The sequence below is a fragment of the Asterias amurensis genome, chromosome 20, assembly GCF_032118995.1.
Source record: "Asterias amurensis chromosome 20, ASM3211899v1".
Taxonomy (NCBI): domain Eukaryota; kingdom Metazoa; phylum Echinodermata; class Asteroidea; order Forcipulatida; family Asteriidae; genus Asterias; species Asterias amurensis.
Genome location: NC_092667.1, coordinates 12,804,323 through 12,825,378, shown reverse-complemented (window position 1 = coordinate 12,825,378; position 21,056 = coordinate 12,804,323).

Below are 21,056 nucleotides of genomic sequence, written 5' to 3'. Positions count from 1 at the left end.
AAGATATAGTAGTTGAGATAATATCAGTCTCTTCTCGCATGAAAAAGGCTTTAGTAGACTGAGGCAAATTAAACAAAGCTGGCTCGTGAGGGGAGTACGAACTCTTTCAATGCGTATCCTTGGACCTTGAACTTTAATAATTTTACGCCTTGTGCCCACTGCAGAGTTTAGTGACTACTTTAACATGATCAGAGAACGAGTTCATTGGCATAGAACCATTTTATTTTTTAATATTGTTTTCATGTTTACTTTGTCTATTCCCTTATTCATGTTTTGCATCTTCGTTCAGTTGCTTTCTATTAAATTTCCTTCAAGTCGTTAAGATCAACTTACTTATACAATAATAATGCTTTGAACTCGTTCTCTCCCGTAAAAAAATACACCCAGGCTTTAAACAAAACAAAACAAAAACGAAAAATAACCATCTTAATCTGGTCATTGCATGAAATTAAGTTACAGTGCATGCCCATCACTCAAGTATCGGCTGATTCACCGCGGCATGTAGTGTGTCCCAAATGGGTGATTCCCATAACGACATAGACATCCGTAGATGGGGGCTAGTTGTGTATTAAAGGCATCGGTCACGTAAAAGACCAGTTTTCTCACTTTATGTAAAAAGTATGTAAAAAATGTTGACTCAAATGGTCATCGAAGCTGCAAGAGAACAACGAAAGAAACAACACCCGCGTTGCACCCGTGTGCTTTCGGGGATGCCCAATATAAGGCTTCAGACCTGACATAGTTTATTAATTGAGTGAGAAATTACCTCTTTCTCAACAGTTACGTTGCTTCAGAGGGAGCCGTTTCTCGCAATGTTTTAAACTATCAACAGTTCTCCATTGCACGTTACCAATGAGTTTAATATCATTTGTGTTGTGACCCACTCTGTTAAAATGAGTCACATGTCGCCCAATGCAATATTAAGTTATGGACAGTGGAATATGTAAAAAAAAAAAGAAAAAAAAAAAAAAAAAAAATCTTTTCAAGATCTTTAGTTGCATGGTTAACCTTTAGAACACTTTTAGCTGCTATGAATACAACAATTTTGTGATCATACTCATGTCTAATTTGCACACAATGGTAGTTTAAAATATCATTTTACTTGTAATTCGTTTTTCACAAAAAAATGGTGTAGTGGCTAATTTGTGGAGTAACTCAGCAACGCGATACACCCCAAAGCGTAGACACGTACCAAATTACTGCTGCTGATGTGTTCTTTCCAGCCATGCATAAAACTCAATTCCTGAAATTGCCTACATCTGACTTATTTTCACAGAGCGGGTCACATTTTGAGTGGTAACAAAGAGTGTTCAGTGCCTTTAAAATAAGCTGTCACATGACGGTGGAAGTAAAAATCCAGATGATGACAGTATGTATACAGTAGTGGGATGAACTTCGTGTAATCAGCTGCGGCATGATGTGTTTACGAATCGTGGTAGGGGAGCATGGACTAGGGGGGAAAATGATGAGCATCATCCAGTTCAAAGGAATGGATCGAGATATAGGAAAACGAACATAGTGTCAATAAACATGAGGGGGGGGGGGGGGTTTACCCATGGGATATCGTATGTTGTTAAAGACAGTGGAGACTATTGGTTATTACTCAACATAATTATTACCATAAAATCTTTCTTGATTACGAGTAATGGGGAGAGGTTGTAGTATAACACATTGTGAGGTGACGTGGTTTGATAATTACCAAAAATTGTCCAGTTCCGAATCTTTTTTTTTTTTTTGAGGACGGGAATACAAATTATATTTCTTTACCAATTAAATTTAAGGATTATGACTTAATATCTTCAAAACGTTCAATACAGCTACTTTTAGTATCATGCCGTTTGCGACAACCGTCTGGATAAATCGAACTCTAAAAGTGTCAACCACCGGAGGGGCTTGTATAACGTGCGTCAGCTGAAATCATTCCGGGAATGAATAATTCATATGGGATTATTATAGTTCGCATATTTCTTAAGAGTAAAAAGACGGGCCGCCTCGTCGCGGATTTTTCAAATCAGCGAATGTGTTGGGCCAGGCTGCACTGTGATGACACCATGTTCTACAATGGGAGGGTTAAGTTGCTTGATTATCAATCTTAAAGGAGCAATATAAATGCAATCGTTGGTATGTTTGAAGCGATGAAGGAAATATTTGAGTAATTATACACTGTTAAAGGGCAGTAGTAGACGTTGAAGGTCAGATTTTGTTCAAATTAAAGGCACTGGATGGACACGTTTGGCAACTGTCAAAGACCGGTATCCTCACTTAGTGTATAACATAAATTATGCGTAAAATAATAATCTGTGAACATTTTAACTCAATTGGTCATCGAAGCTGCAAAAGAATAATGAAAGAAAAAACACCTTTGTTGTACAAGTTTGTGTGCTTTCACTTGCATAATAAAAGGCTTCTGGCCTGAAGTATTTTATTATTAATTGAGTGAAAAGTTACCTCTTTCTGAAAATTTCTGTTTTAGAGGGAGCCGATTATCGCAATGTTTTATTAATATCAATACTTCTCCCCATTACTCGTTACCAAGTTAGTTTTGTTATGATAACAATTATTTTGAGTAAAAACCAATTGTGTCCAGTGTCTTTAATGTTCGACATTCGTGCTTTTAGGTTATCAGAGACTCAGCATACCCGGGTATATATTTAAACAATGCATCATGTGCGGTATGTAGTTTTGTTTCTTTTGTTTCAAAATAACTGCACCAAACAGAGAAAGTATCCTTCAGATTGAATCTGTTCAGAATAATATTCAGTTGATAAAGATTTCGAATTATTGTGAAGTTTTTTGCCCAATCATCACATAATCCCCAAGTTGTGGTTCACTAAAACAGTATACATATATAGTCACATTGATGGAGATTGAAAAACCTCCGGTAAAAATAAACAATATCGTTTCATCACGCAGGAATAATTTTTATATTTAAAACGATAAAACAAAAAAGTTTATAGTTTATAAGCTTTTGAAAACATGGAAAGTGCCTTGGCCACATTGCCTGGAATTATTTGCTACAGTCTACTGCCTCTCATGAACTTAATCGTCCCGACCGACGATTCTCTTTTTTTTATGATTCTCTTGGGGGTTATTTCTTGAAGGAGGAAAGGAAGTGAAGAGGAAGATGAACTCCCTGTCAAAAAAATAAGACGAAGGTGAGAGCAGCTTGGCAAAGGAAATCCAGCGCTCCAAGGCACCTCGTCCCCACGTAACTAAAAAAAAAAAACTCAATTATAAACCTGAAACTTATAAGACTAACAACCAGGCTACCTTAAGGGTAGGTGAAGATGTGCGGAAACCTAGCCTGGGACTGGGGGCTTTGTCTTAAAAATGATTAGGCAGAGGGGGATGTCCAGGCTATGTCAGATGTTGCGTCTTGAAGTTCCCAAGTTTAAAGCACGTAATAAGTGTCATATTTCTTAATAACTTTAGTGAGTCTAGGGCGTATCGAGTTTCAAATCAAGATGATCATGATGATCATGTTATAAGATGGCTGAGTTTGCGGCGATGGTTTTCTCTTCTTTACATTTTTTTTAATGAAATCCCAAGCTACTTAATTAGATACAACATTAAACAATTATCTCTGTAGGCAAATACAGTATTAGAACACCGTACTTTTATTATACACATTATTCGAAAGAAAAACAAAATGCGAAAACCAGTTCACTCCAGGAGTTTTATGTCAGACGCAATTTATATTGACACATTTCTTAGTTAAAGGAATGTTACAGAATTGGTAAGAAACAGAAATCGTGAAGATCACAGATTTACTTAAAACTTATAACAGTCTAATGGTTATGATAGTAGAAAACATCCCTTCAAATATTTATGTCTGAAATGTCATATTTGATGAGAAATAAATAATCTATTTTCGCGTTTGGAGTTTTTTGCTCAATGAGCATTTTATTCATTTTGGATAACATTAAGTGCTTACTTTGCCAGCCACTTTTTTTTTTTTTTTTTTTTTAATTGATTTATTGACTGATTGATTGATTGATTGATTGATTGACTGATTGATTGATTGATTGATTGATTGATTGATTGATTGTTTGTTTGTTTGTTTGTTTGATTGATTGTTTTTTGGTGTAGGATGGAATTAATTAACTTTCGCGAACACCATATTTAGAAGAAGGAAAACACAAAGTCCCACTCGCAAGATGTCAATTAACAAGATGCGAAGCAGAACCAAAATCATTTGCAAGATCTGGTTGTCTAGACCATACACCCCCCATCCAATTACAGCGCGAACATTGGAAAATAAATCTCAAATCCAACTATTTGGGGAATTAATTGTTAACGTTGAAATGTCTGACACATCAAAAGCATTCCTTTGCAACCGTTTTGAAAAAAAAGACTCGCTGGTTGAATCCACTTCCCGAAACACATGTAGACAGCAACCGTTAAAAAAATGGCGCCACAAAATAAAACGTGGCACAATTTCAAACCGTCTTTAATGAGAACAAAGTCGTGATGGGTTACTCTGTGTTATTTCCCCCGTTGAGGAATGATGGTGGTCGTCGACACAGATTAAATTAAAGTTACCAAAGATTTAAGGAAACAAAATAATGAAGATCACAGATTTACATACAACGATGATGATGGTAGAAAATATCCCCTGGTGTCGGAAATGTCATATTATTTTGATGAGAATTAAAAAAAAAAAACTAATTTCGCGTTTGGAGTTAAACGGTTAGTGAGCATTTTATTTGATGTTCTTTTTATTTGCATCGATGTCGTGCAAAACTTGTAATCGTTTTTTTTTTTCACTGTTTTCTCTTGACCCAGATTGCCGATCGATCTCAAAGTTTTACAGGTTTGTCAGATCGCGTATAATATATGGTGGATTATATAAAGTGTAGTCTTGGTTCAAGACTCTCCTGGATTTGTAACAAGAGAGCGCGCTATCACCCCCAACACGCTATCAACCACGAACCGCTATCACGGGAGAGTCTTGGCACATTCGTTAAATCTCCCCCCAAAATCGGGGAGGGGGGAACATAATGTGCGTGCGTAGGTTTCCCGCAGAGCCCGCCCCTTTTTTTTTTTTGGGGGGGGGGAGATTTAACGAATGTGCCAAGACTCTCCTGTGATAGAGGTTCTCGGGTGATAGTGGTTCGTGGTTGATAGCGCGTTGGGGGTGAAAGCGTCCCTGTTGTGACAAATCCAGGAGAGTCTTGAACCAAGACTATATAAAGTGTTGTACACTGCCATCAACTGTTTTGTTAGCAAAATAAATTAAATGGGGTCGCTTTAACCGTGCACGGGAAACTTCCCCGGACATTAAACTCTACTTAAATGCGTTCAGAATAATAAATTGTGAAATTCATTGCGATAATTGCATTTTTATTAATGCTACTGAGTGGCTCATATAGGTTGACGCGACCGTTATGATGTGGTCTGTGTGTTTGCTTTCATCTGTAGCAACTGTCGTCGCGATAGTTTCTTTCGAATACCACGATAAAGCCTGTTAATATTTATGAATGGTAATGGATGTGTCAGCTACTTGTGATAGCCAATTTAGTTTCATTTCAAAGTCGGTAAATCATCGTCAATTTTACAATTGACACACTTACCAGATACGTGTCGTAGATTAAAATGCAATGCGATAGACTCGTCTCAGTTTCTAAGGTTTAGAAGGTGAAACTAATACATTAGGCGATGACGTCACACCCCATCAGAGTACGGGTGATTTATTGGGACAGTACATTCCAAAACAACATATTCCACTGGAAAATGTAGTTCACCAAATTGAAAATAGGGAGTGATAAGTTCTCGACGTCAAAAATAGACGATCTGTCTAGCAAACAATCTGAGGCTGAACAGAGAACACGTTGATCGAAGCGGGACTTGAACCCGAGACCTCCGGATTATATACGAGCTCATCTAACAGAGATATCTATAGATGTCCTCCTGGCGTTCTGTCTAATTGTTCAGTTTACGTGGTATTTAATTTAAAGGGAAGGTACACGTTTGGTAATTACTCGAAACAAATCTTAACTTACGAAATGACTTGTTAATGAGAATTGGAGAGCTGTTGGTAGTATACATCAATTGTGGGAAACAACTCCCTCTGAAGTAACGTAGTCTTTGTAAAAGAGGTAATTTCTCACTAAAATACAAAAAGACTTCTAGCTAGAAGTCTGTTATTCCTACCTGAAAGCACACAAATTCGTCCAAGCAAGGGTGTTTTTTTCTTTCATCATTTTCTCGCAACTTTGATGACAGATTGAGCCCAAACAATAAACAGGATTGTTTTTTATGCTTATGATGGGATACACCAAGTGAGAACACTGGTCTTTGACAATTACCGAATGTGAACCTTCCCTTTAATTAATGTATTTGAATTCTAAGTAAACCATAACTCATGAGAACACATGTAGCAAATTGTTAATATAACATAAATAAAGGTTTATAAAAACAATTAGCTTCCGCCCCTTCCACCAACAGAGTATAACCAAAACAAAAACAAACTCTTTGTTTGACCGTTGACACATTTGTCAAATATTTACCTGAACTAACACTTAATAACTATTATAAATATAACATAGTTATTATAATTTATACACAAAATTAACATAACTGTGTGCGTGGCTACAATCACATCACAATTACATCTCTGTGTATACGTATTACCAACAAGAATTCTGTGGTGCGATGGTGCGTTGTAAACAACCATGACGTGGGTTTCGTTTCAAGCATGTGTATTAAGGACTTTCTCACATTTTAGCCGTGTGACTATTTTGAGGTAAAGAGATGAAAGTGGGTCAAAATGTGTTCAATTTCCACAAGATTTACGATAACCACTTTGGTTGTGCAGAAGCATTACTGGGAGTCGATTGGATTAGTTGGATGACGCAGTGGGTAGCAAAAACTGTATTGAACACGACCGGCTACTATGTTATCATGTTTTGTATGTTTGTGTTTCTTTTTGTATTTTGTAGTTTTGAAGCAATGGTGAAGTAACGACCGTAGTAAATAACATATCAAGTATGAAAGCTGGATAAGCTGATTTAATATAATCTCACCCATCGGTTGTGTCATGGCTGAGCGGTTAAGTAGAGCACCGAATTCAAACTCTGGTGTTTCTGATCAGCAGAGTGTAGGTTCGAATCCCCAGCCGTGACACTTGTGTCCTTAAGCAGGACACTTAACCAAATTGCTTTGTCCTTCGGATGGGACGTTAAGCCGTTGGTCCCATGTGTTACGTAACGCATGTAAAACAACCCAGTGCACTTATCGAAAAGAGAAGGGGTTCGCCCCGGTGTTCCTGGTCCGATCGGCAGCAAATTGCGCCACAGCATCTTGTAAACATGTCATGGTGCTATCAGAATTAGGTCTCATAATTCAAACGTAGTCCCACATCTGGCATGAAATACTCTAAGTTAGACCGCCAGGAGCGTCACTGGGTGACGGACATGTGCGCTTTATAAGAAGCCACACTTATTATTATTTTTATTTTATAAGTTCATAGCCATGCGGATCATAATTGGATAAAATATATTGTTCTTTGTCTCGTTCACATGACGATTTGATTTCACGGACTGTACACATTTTATTGGCGGATATTTTGTTTGAACACAATAATGACTGTACTACTCCGTACACCCTTCAAGCTTAACGGTATTATAGGATTGGTAAAGGATAACGAATAAACGAAGCTCGTGGTTTATGGAAGTGTGGACTGGGACCAGTCTTTCTGTGAAATACTTTCCTCTGAAATGAAGTATTTAAAAAAACAAAAAAACATTAGCACTATATTCGAGCTAAATCAGAAAAAGGGGTGGCCATGTGCAACAGTTGATTTCGGTTTCTCCCAGCAAAATAAGGAAAGTGTTCACATACTGAAATTGTGCATCGTTGTGTGTATATAAAGGCTCTTGGCACTATTGGCAATTACTTAAAATAATTGTTAGCATAACAACTTACTTGGTAACAAGCAATGGAGAGCTGTTGATAGTATGAAACATTGTGAGAAACAGCTCCATCTGAAGTGACAAAGAGGTCATTTTCCCACACTCAATTATTAAACTACTTTAGACCTGAAGCCTTTTTTTAGGCATTTGAAAGCACAAATTGAATGCGAAACAAGGGTGCTTTTTCTTTCATCATTTTATTGCAACCTTGATAACTAATTGAGTCCAAATTTTCACAGGTTACTTAGTTGAGATACAACAAGTGAGAATAGTTGTCTTCGATTGACAGAGGTGTCCAGTGCCTTTAACAAATGGGCTGGCCACATCTTTCTTTCCATCCTCTTTCATTCCATCCTCTTTCATTCCATCCTCTGATTGTTATCGTCAAAGAAAATAAAGACAAAATAGCAACACCGTGGACACCGGTCTATTAAGATGATTTAGAGTGTATTTGGTCCCGACAGGGGGGCGATATCACCCCGTCTCATCTTTTTACTTTCTACCGGTCTTAAATAATTTGCGACAAGTGACCGTCGCACCTCTTCAATTTGTGTTCCTTATAGCTGTCAACCTCGCATCACTTCTATAAAGACAAATGGCCAGAGATCAACCTATCCGCCACGGACGCTAAATCCTCAAACGAGTGATCCTTAGAAGAACGATTTAGAGAAGAAACTCCCCAGATTTGTCATCTGCGTTGTCATTACTTCACTCTAAGGGGAGACATCGTCCGGCTTGTCCTCTTCACCGAGGGTCAGGGGCCCAAAGAGTGAGATCAAAGCCGGATGAAAGCGCCGTAGCGACCGGGTCGTAATCGTATATCATCACGGTGAGATTCATCAAAAACCTCGCTCGGAAATTAGGTGTTATGGGAAGAGTACTCCGTTGAAAATAAACCCTGTGTCGTATACCCTTTCCTTGCTTGTTGTTGGTTGATGAACCAAATTGCCCGTATATATCTCAGTGACGTTTTTACTGTCTGGCTCTTTAAGTCTTGATGAAGAAGAGGGGGGAGTATGTTCAACAAAATTCCTTGTCCTGACGTCGCCTACATTTCTCGCCAACTAATAACCAAAGCAACAAGGGGGTGGATAACATAAACGTGGACTTTGAAATTGAAATACTGCAACGGCTCCTAGGGTGATGCTGTTTGGTATCCCGGCCCAGTGAGTTGTTCACCATCTATATAATGAATGTAAGAGATGTGTTATACTTGTGTTTGGGTAATATTCATCAGCTTTTCAAAAACCTTTTGAAAACATGTTTTCGGCTTCGACTCCGGTTTTCGGAACGGGGTTTCAAGCAGGTAGATGGAACCTTAGCCGGAGCTTAATTGCAATTTGTGTTCAATTAAATTCAATAAAACATAATTACCACATTTGTAAAATATTTAGCAGAGAGAAAAAAACAGTCCTCCGATCTGTTTGAAAAGGTCGCAATGGATAGTTACCCATACTATATAAGGCGCGTCAGAAGTACTATTTGACTCAATCAAGTCTCTTCTCGTAAAAAAACCCAGAATATTTTGAGAAGTAGAAGAATTCTCAAGAGACGTATTTTGTGTTCTTGCTCGTTTCTCTGTGTAAGGATTTAGCCTCCTCCTCAAGCCGGAGTTTTATCTTCACCGATCGAGATCGCTATCATTCTATAAAACCATGCACGGTTTGTTAGACACGTTCCTCGTGAAGGGACTTGCTTTTTTTTAGATCCAGGCTTTATGAAGTTAAACCAGTTGAACCCAGTCTAGCATATGGGTCATTCGACTGTTACTAAATAGGAGGAGCACTCCAGGTTTGACGCTTATATGAAACGTGATGTTTCTTTGAGGGTTCGTGTTAAGTAAATATCTGCGATTACAATTCAATTGATTATGTTTCTTAATTTGTTCACACCAGAGAGGCATCCAACGTTTATTTTTACAAAGTCAAAAATTAGATAATTATAATCTTTAACCTATAATTGTCGATTGTAAATGTCTGTTTGGGTAAGGTATTTTGAAGTGCCCACCTCTTTTGAGTACTTTGACTCGGTTAATACAAGTGCCCAAATTTAACCAAATCTTGCAAGAAAAATTAACATAGTCTGAGACCTTTTTTATGATGATTATGATATTACTAATACCAACTCTTCTTTAGCGCAACTTCAAAGATTGGTCATTGTGCTTTGAACATAAACTCTGGTCAGTGGGCCATTTCAATCTTAAATCCTTAACCATCCCAGCTCCATAAGCCATTCTGAGATATGGCGGACACAATGCTACAACACTATAAGGTTTGGGTAAATTTGTCTGTGTGGCACCCAAATCAACCAGTACATTCCTATCACGTCCGTCATACCTCAAAATGTATATGGGGAGTAAAGCACTAAGCTAAATCAATCACTAGAACCATTCCTGCCATCACATGTTACTATTTTACAACTGGATGAAAACAAGCAAATATCAAGGATTGGACGTAAAGCCGTTGGTCCCATGTGTTGTGTAACGCATGTAAAAGAACCCAGTGCACTTTTCGAAAAGAGAAGGGGTTCGCCCCGGTGTGCTTGGCTGTGGCTGCTGTATGCGCCGTAGCCCCTTGTAAACCCTTACAAGGTGCTAAATAATTGGGTCTCCAAATTCATCACTGTATAACCTATCTTTCTGAAAGTTTGTATATACTCAGCGCCTTGAGTACCTTGTTTGGCAGATACGTGCGCTGTATAAGACTTGGATATTAAGTGGCATGGCCGGGATTGTAACCCAAACCCTTATCACTCGGCAACAAGAGCTTGAGTATGGTGCACTAAACCGCACAGCGAAGACACACCACAAAACCAACAACCATCGCTGTTGTAGACAGGGTACAAGACGACAGGTTGCTTGAATAATATCCCTAAAAGGTAGGTAATTGACGGGAGATATTTCCTGAAACCCTTCTGGAATTCATTACAGACACTGTAGCTCTGAAACCGTACCCCCTTCCAACTGCACATCAACAAGCCATTGTATTTGCTCGACCATCGATGCGAATAAAAGTCTCATTTACTGCTCCCGAATGATACAACTCTACCTCCGCAACAACAGAAAAGTTTAATTTAAATGTTAATGAAAGTGCAATGATCGATATTAATAGTTTTGGACGATGACCTAGGAGGTAAAGTACATTTCATGCAACAGCTGTATGGTGCAGCAGTAAGCTGCGTGCTAACATAAGCTCCTTAGAGTAGCTACTAATTCCCGATTCCAACATCTGTGCTTATAATGTAGAAACGGTGATTTGTTTTGCACTATGTTTGGGACAAAACAAGTCACATAATATAGAGGGGACAAGGGAATTGCGTATACAGATTTTGTGGGGAGAATCGTAGAGTCTTTAAATCTAAAACAAGATAAAGAAACCCGTTCTTGTTTAAATGCTAGTGAAGTTAATTGATATGCTATAAACCCGCACGCTTGAAAACAAAGAATGCAAGTGAAACAAGAAAACAACCACAGCAGCAGCAACAACAACAACAACATCAACAACCTACGGCAGCAACAACAACAACATCAACAACAACAACAACAACAACAACAACATCGACGACGACGACGACGACGACGACGACGACGACGACGACGACGACGACGACGACGACGGCGACGACGACGACGACGACGACGACGGCGACGACGGCCACGACGACGACGACGACGGCGACGACGGCGACGACGACGACGGCGACGACGACGACGACGACGACGACGACATTGGCAACATCGAAAAAAGCAACAGCACCAGCAGCAACAACAACAATATCAACAACAACACCACTACCAACACAAACAACAACAGCAACAACAACAACAACAACAACAACAACAACAACAACAACAACAAACAAACGATTTTCTATCACCTGTTTTCTTACAAGTCCATTAAAATCTCCTATGTTATGTAGAGGTAAAACATAAAACATAACAATATAAATAGTTTTAAACCTGACACAAATATCTTTTAAAAATAAGACATTCGAGAAAGACCGAGAGACGACTTTAAAGGAACACGTTGCCTTGGATCGGACGAGTTGGTCTATAAAAAGCATTTGTAACAGTTTGTTATAACATGCATATGGTTAGAAAGATATTTTAAAAGTAGAATATAATGATCCACACAAGTATCACTCGAAATTGTACGGTTTTCCTTTTACGTCGCGAACTAACATGGTCGGCCATTTATGGGAGTCAAACATTTGACTCCCATAAATGGCCGACCGTGTTAGTCGACGAGGTAAAAGGAAAACCGTGCATTGCAAAGGCATGTCTGTGTGGATCATTGTATTCTACTTTTACAACATCTTTCTAACCATAATGCAGTTTATAACAAACAGTTACAAACGCCTTTCAAAGACCAACTTGACCGATCCAAGGCAACGTTTCCTTTAAAATACCTTTCTTGAATTGCTCTAACCAGCGGGTGAATCAGAGATGAACTATAGCTGTATCTGTTGTATAAAAATAGGTCTCGAATAAAACATGTAAAAACAGAATTTTAAACGACTAAAAATCTACGCTCTCGTCTATGTAAGAATAGAACGGAAGTTTGGAACAATTTTTTGCAATGTGGGACACGTTATCAGCATAATAAATAAATGAGCGATGCTATTAATTGTTTTCATGAAATGCTGAGGAACGTGTTGTCCAAGAGGCTGGGTCAAGATGTGGGTCAAGAGAGAAAATAATATAATTCACCAGTGTTCACGCCAAACTAGAATACACAATTAAAAAAAACCAATAGTGAACAAAATGAGGCACATGCAGCCATCAAGACACTTCCTTGCCAGTGACGAGAAGAGCGAGTGGTGACATCATGCCTATTATTCGTAATGTTCGTCCAATGTATTATTACATTATCAAATGGGGCAATGTCCACATGTTTACGCGCATTGCACATACCGCAGATGCTTTTATATTTCCTTCAGAAAGTCAATATCTAGGTCTGTAGGATAGGCTGGACTGAATAATAAAAATGAAAAATGTCGAAGTCTCGATTTTCTAGAACTACTGCTCCAGAAATAGTACTCATGTTGTTCTCTTTTGGATGATGCGTATTAATGATTGTACTCAATGTGTTGAAACTTAATTAAGAACGTATATTTGACACACCTGGGGTGGATTTCACAAAGAGTTAGGACTAGTCTTATCTCGAGTTAGGACCAGTTACTCGTCCTAACTTAGGACTATCCATGCAATTTGTATATCTCGTAGGACTAGTCCTAAGTTAGGACTGGTCCTAACTCTTTGTGAAATCGACCCCAGGGCTTGAAACATTTTGTCAAAAAAAATCCAAAAAAACTTGAACAATATTTCAACTTGTTTTCTTCCCAACAGACCAATCACGAGCGGCCTCACAACTTCGGCTATTATGTTATATATAAACATCGTCAATCTCGACTGTTCATCGATTGCAGTCGAGGATTTTTATCTCCGGTCAAAATGCACAAGCTGCAAGCATCAAGACGTCACGAACGATGGTGAATGTGAGTTGGGCTATATTACCTCGTGGAGTTCTCAAGAAAATGATAGATTGACTTGTGTACAGGACACAGTTCCTGACATGAAACCGAACTTTTATTGTATAAACAAAAGTTGTTTGCCAAAACCGCTCACGGAGAATTCCTGGATTTGGAAGTTTGAAAGACATTGTCACGTCAGAGCTCTGACACCAACGTGCCCGTCAAGACTAAGTCAAGTTCGCATAATGACCGAAGACGATGAATAAACACATTGACTACTTTAGGCTGACGATGTTGTTTAAGGGATGCAGAGGGGTAGAGGGAATGCTAGCAGTATAAACCCCATGCAGCGTGTTACGGAGCTGTGTCAGAACTGGTACCGGCATGTTCTGATGAAGACGGAGAATTATTCATGAGACAATCACCACACTGTCGTTACTCTAAATTGAACGGTGCAAGGAACAGGCAGAGAAAAAGTACATTAGCACACAGTCTCTTCAAATGTGGGTGTCCAGGTATATGTCGCCTGGGTTGTGGCAAGGGCTACCAACACATTGGAAAGAGTGTTAAGGCCTTACGTTATCAGTCATTTTTTTTAACAATGATATTTTCATTGTGTATCTTTGAACTGAAACGATTTTATATTTATATCATAAGTGTCCGCGGGCAAGTGTTTGCTCGTTAGTATTACATGTGCACCTCTAGCTTTTTATTCGTCTTTTACATGTGATGCATCCACTCTTTGCGCTATAATACTTATTGTAATACTATTTATTGTTTTAACGACGTTTCGATTAGTGCGGTGTGCTTGTCTTCAGAAGAAAAGAAAAGAAAAACACTCTTCGTAGTGGCAATGCTTAGTCCGATTCTATGTAAATAGACGTTTATGGAAAGAACCAGACCGATCAAGGAATCCAACATGCAGTCAACTAACACTTTTCCCTTATTTTCAGTTTAGTCTGGCATCATTTTTGGATAAAAGCTTTAATGTACTTCTTACATGCTCGATTAGTTTCGAAACTCAGTTCTGTATACGATGTTCCAAATGTATGCGCATTAATCGATACCCACGCTGAATGTGCAGACCTAATGTTCCATAGATAAATAGTTCGCTGATTATTTATATTGTTCGGGAAACATTTTACACTAAAGGCTTTTAATGAATTCCTGCTTCCACTTCCTCCAGGCAAATCATCTTCACGGAGCTGAAGCGAAATGGCACGGGCCGTCCAGCTGGAATCAAAATATTGGCATATTTCTTTCCCGCCATCGACAAGCCCAGTCCGTAAGGTAATAAGGCACTGCGGGGTCGGGGACTTCTAGATAATTGCAAATATTCACATATGTCACTCCCTTGTGTTTAAAGGCAACGTATACTGTTGGTTTTTGGAACCGTTCGTTTGTTTTTAAACCCTTGTAGTTGTATACAAATACACTCATCTGTGAATATTTCATTATAAAAGCTGATCGCTATTTTTGTTAGATATCGCTGAATGTCCGGAGCGATGTCTACGATGAAAGAATAATCCCTCCTAAGAATACACAGTCTAAGATAAGTTTGGAACATAACAACTGTTTTCTTTTTTTTACGAAACCACATTACTTCGAAGTGTAATGTTTCTCAAAATGCTTTCAATTCACAAGGAGGAGAACACCGTCTCCTCAATTTGTCTTCTTTGTTTACTGTATTATACGAACCCAGGCCAGATGTATTACCCCAGGGAACCAATAATACCCAGTAACTAAAACAAATTATGAAAATGGGACTTTCCCCAGTCTTTTCACCGAGCAGTCTGATTTCTGAAAAAAGAAGTCTCGACACCCCCAGAGGGTCCGTCTTCCTATCGATCCGAAGGAGCCTCTTGCCTCACCACCTGGTCATTAAGATTAACAAGTTTTTCTGGTGCTGAGACTCTCCCACAAGCCGCCAAGACAGAACACCATCCAACAGAATTCCGAGAGGCGAAGGAGCCTCGGGTGATGATTTAGGCATAAATGCCTCCTGTCCTCACCGTCCCCCGCTCATCCTCATTTCTAACTCCACTATCTCCTTCCATTATATCCCCCTGCCATCCGCCGTGGAATTGCTGACTTGAAACGGCCACGCAACTGGTCTGTGCTGTTTTTCAAAAACCAGCCGAGGCGCAAACCTGTGTCTGATTGGATTTCTAGGATCAACAAAGTTTTGTTAGTTGTCATTTTGCTCTTGGCGCAACTTGATATCGAGGAAGCTTATTGAAGGCATCAACTAGAGACACAAAATGTGGCGATGTATACGAAGTTATCGTTTTGGGTGTCACATTTTCATATGGACATTTCTCGTGCCCTTTCCGCTCGCACTGATGATGTGTGAGCCCTAATTCAGATTTTGCATGATCCATTTTCGTTGCTTCAATTCAATGTTATCGACATCATTATCTAGAGCAACGTCTGTCACTTTAAATGAGGGGATTTTGTACAATGTTTTACGGCAGTGGTTTCTAAGGTCGTACATTAATTAAGAAGATTGTTATACTTAAAAAAATAATATAACTGTCTGTTTAATTAATGTGCGACCCTGGAAACTTCATTTTGTTATTATGTTTTTTTTTCCTTGATGTCTTGCTTAAATTTGTCACCTTATGTAAATCGGGGACCCTTTTGGGGTCAAGAAAACTATTAAGAAAAAAAAATCGGTTTTATTATTGTATTAGTACTCTGTTTAGCACTTTCTTTCTTTTTGGTACCTGTCAACAAGTAAACACAATGCCATGTTGATTTGAAGCTCAGGTAACAATTTACTCAATGTTGTTATCTACTTTTGAATATTCTATCTTGTTTTTTTATCAAATCCTAAGCCCCGTAAAGCATTAGTAACCTTTTACTTCGCGAGCAAAGCTAGTGCGAGGACAGAAAGTAAAAGTCCGGACAGGTCGGACAAGGTGAACAACGTGTCCCGCGGGGGAAATTCATCGATTTGACAGCATGACGGTGGCCTGACCGATGTGGGTCAGTCCGCGGTCTCTTCTTTCATACGCCACTGGTACACTGCGAGTGTGAAACGTCATCATGCACATGAATGAGTAACCACAGAATAAAACACACGATATAAAAAGACCGTAGGGAGACCAAATCAATAAACTGTTTATCACCCACTTTCGTTTCCAAATGCTCACCATGTTTTTGGCTTGTTCTCAGATCCACCTATTTTGTTAGGACATGGATGGTTAGGATAAACGCCTCCTGAATTAAAAAAGGCAAGCAGTTCACACGGCCTTGTTTGGAAAGGCTTCCCATTTGTTGATGAATCGATTGACAATAGATGTTGAAGGAAACAGCATTGATACTACCAGCCATTACAGTCAAATGAACGGCACGGGTTTGTGTTCCCCTTCGGGCGTAAGGACGTACAAAAGTCCGTTGCCACGTGGGTGTTAATGTTGATACTAAACTGGAGATACCAAGTATCTTCATACGATAGCACACAAAGTCGCCTCTATTGGAGTCACTGGTTAGTTTCTATTGCAATTTATAATAGCTGACAGTGATTATCATCAATAAGGGAACAAATAGACATCAATCACATTCTAGCTGACATTGCTTTCTGACTGTTCGTGGAAACTGTTAATTCGTTAGTTCTGTCGCAGATTTGACACGGCTTGTAATGTTGTTGTTTGGGCGTTTTTGAGTTTTTTATTTTTTTATTTTTTTTTTTTTTTTTAAGAACAACATTGGTCGAGGGTTACACACGGCACATCTGGGCAATCAAAAGAAGTTTATCACACCCTTAAATAATGTTTTTTTTTACCAGAGCATATCCGAATCACTTTTTTTCTTTCCACTAATTACACAGATCACTGTGCTGAACAAGTGAAACCCCGGATTGCTGAGTGAGTTCTCGTTCTTCTCACGAAATGCCGAGAGTTCAAAGTAAGTAAAGGGGGGCCTATGCCTATGCAAAAACACGAATGTATTATTAACTTAATAGCTACGTTTGTGTGGAAATGTTAAGGGATATTACTTAGTCTGACTAAATACAAGAATAACCTCATGTGAAACAAAACTCCTGCATCGCTTTAAAACGGTCCTAGGTTCAAATCCCAACATGAACCTGTATTATTATTATTATTTTTTTTTTTTTTTTGCAGTGCAAGCATTTTTTTCCATACATATTATGCACTCACAACAACTCACGAACATACAAACCAAAAATAGAGGACAAAACATTAAACAAAACCTTATCAAGAAACAATAAATAATTAATTAAACCATAAACCTCCACTTTGTCTTAAACTTATGCATAGTGTTTGAGCTAGGCGCAATCTTCCGTTCTAATTCATAGTTAAATTTTACTAAATTAACAACAGAATGAAAGTTAGGCCTTTGTTGATTTAACCTGCTTCTGAATATCATCTTCTTTGTTAATAAAAAGCAAAGGTTAAATAAAAGATCTGGTTGGTCAGTGTTTTGACCAAACAGAATGGGTTAAAACCTGTAACTTACTTATATTGATTATCACTTAATGGGTGATGAATGTAAAAGAAAGATTACAGTTTTTGGTAAATGACATACTTACAAATTATTCATTTAAAACATGGCAACAATTCAGATTTATTTTAATGAACAATACGATTGTATACAGTCTGTTTCATAATTCATTACAGTGAAGCAACCGAATCAAGTGAAGCAACCGAGTACATAATATGAAAAACCAATCCAATATTGTTTGAACAGCAAAACAATATTTTCAACTATTCGTTACAATAAAGGGGTAAACCCAACTATTCGGTTTACATTACGCATCCCTCACTACGTCCGGTTTCTCTATGGCTGAAAACGGATTTTGGTTTCCCCGAGAGAAATAAGGAAAGAAATTCCTGCTCATGTAACAAGATTTGTTCCGGTGTGTTGTGGGTGATGAAGTGTGCCTAAAAGGTGAGATATAAGCGACCGAAACACTTCAGCCTCTAAAGGAACTCTTTGGACCGTGCGAGCGGGTTTTTTATCCAGTAAAGATCCGGCACAGGGTAAAGAGTTGATTCGTTTTATTCACACTAGAATAGATGGTGATAAATCCGACTGCGGTTTCCATCATACCAATATTCGAGAGTGGGTGGAGGCCCAACGCTTATTGATCGGACCGCCACCTTGGCCGCGTCCTTAATTGTTCACAACAGCAGTCACAGATGTAATGGGTGAACAGGGTGGCACCATAAAATGTGACCTGTGACCATTAAAGATGCTATGTCAGATTTTTGGCCGATTTGACCCTAAAATTTTGATTTAAAATTCAATAGGTATTTCGATGGGGTCGAGACAGTTACAAGCTTTCATTTGAGCCATTGCTCGAAAAAGTCCGCCAATTATTAGTAGCAGTGAAATAATGTGCTCAAAATTGTCGGGATCCCGACATTATCACGTGACAAATTCTTATGTGTTTAAAAAAAACCGTTTTAAACTTTGGTCATGGTTCCTGACCATTAAAAGTAAAAGTCAAACTTGTTCTCGTTAGAGCGGGTGATACTCTTTGAAATACCATTCACTAAAAAAAATCTATTTTATAATGTTTGGGCCAAAACTTGACATAGCATCTTTAAACTAAAGCAGCAAAACGTATTCCCTAAAAAGACACCCATTACAAGTCAACCACTTTGATTTCCGGACGAATGCCCGGGTCCATTTGGGTCTAAAGGACACCTAAGGTATATAGATGTCCAGAAAATTACTTGCGTCCACGGACATCCATTGGTCAATAGTTTAACGACACTGGACACCATTGGAAATTGTAAAAAAGACCACTCTCCGCACTTGGTGTATCTCAACAAATGCATAAAATAACAGACCTGTGAACATTTTAGCTCAATCGGTCATCGAAATTGCGAGATAACAATGAAAGAAAAAACACCCTTGTCATCCGAAGTTGTGTGCGTTTAGATGGTTGATTTCGAGACCTCAAATTCTAAATCTGAGGTCTCGAAATCAAATTCGTGGAAAATTACTTCTTTCTCGAAAGCTACGTTACTTCAGAGGGAGCCGTTTCTCACAATGTTTTATACTATCAACCTCTCCCCATTACTCGTTACAAAGTAAGGTTTTATGCTAATATTTATTTTGCGTAATTACCAATAGTGTCCACTGCCTTTAAACCTTGGTGTCGATGAATCCCCGAGTCAAGAAGAAACCCCAGGTCAATATGATTCTCGTGTCAATATGAATCCTTGGCTCTAGATAAATCACTGGGTCTAGGGAATCCCCGGGTCCAGAGGAATCTCTTGGTCTAGAGAAAACCCCAGGTCTAGGAGAATCACTGTTATATAAATCCCCGGGTCTAGATGAACCCCGGGTCTAGGAGATTCCCGGGTCTCAGAGAAATCCCTGGGTCTTGATAAATCCCTGAGTCTAGATGAATCCCCAGGTCTAGATGAACCCCGGGTCTAAGAGATTCCCGGGTCTCAGAGAAATCCCTGGGTCTTGATAAATCCCTGAGTCTAGATGAATCCCCGGGTCTAGATGAACCCCGGGTCTAGGAGATTCCCGGGTCATATAGAAATCCCTGAGTCTTGATAAATCCCTGAGTCTAGATGAATCCCCGGGTCTAGAGAAAACCCCGGGTCTAGATAAGTCCCTAAGTTAAGAGGAGTCCCGGGTCTGGAGAAACTCCCAGGTATAGAGGAAATCCCGGGTCTTCTTCTCATAGTCCAGAGGGACCCTCGTCATATCATTTCTACCTCCATGGTCATACTTAGAAGGTAACACAATGAATGGCACTGGCGGGCATTCGCTGCGGCAATGCTATCCAATCGATACGGCAGCGAAACACAATTCACATCACATAAAAATCGAGAAATACAAATAAGTACAAATACAAAACTGGTGGCAAGGGAGAAAAAAAACTCACTCTGCTGTGCTTAGATATAATAATGCACACATAAATCAATAACGCTTGGTCGGTTGTTTGAAGACGATTTTAAGAGTGAGAGGGTGGCAACACGCACTTAATTAATTTATACCCGTTTTTAGTATCGCCCTTGAACGACACACTGGTTTGTTTGGATTGGTAGGTGAGCCGTTAAGGTCAACGTGGCCAAATGAAAGCATGCGGCTAAAACCGACCCAGATGTGTCACTTGTTGGTATTTTGTTGGTGCATTATTCAAAATTATACAAACTTCAGAGGTGATGTTTCTTAAACACATGCATATGTGTCATGTTAATGCCTACGAAATGAACTGAACTATTTTATAGCACAGGCGTAAGCTTTTGTCACATGTAACCCAATTATATACACAGTACAGTACGATGTAATATTTGTACTATTTATTTTGTAGCATACAATATTGTTATTTTTTTATGGTGACAAATGTTTCGACAAGTGCTACATCTTTGTGCTCCCCTCTCAACCAAATAAATGTGAGTAAACCAGCCTGACTGCATGGCAAACAAGAGGAAGTGTGGGGGGGGGTAGAGTTCCTTTAGATAACAACGTGCTCTGATTAGTAGGAACACCTCTTGAGATGCGGCAACAGCTGCCCCCATCTTCCTACCTGATGATGTTACCCCACTATCATCACAGAGTGGCTATAAGACACCCAAGAGTCTTATAAAATAATGCGCCTTGGAGTACAGGATACTGACTAAAGCTCAGCCTTGGATGGATCCGATGGGGGCAAGCAATTGGGAGGTAGTCCTTCCT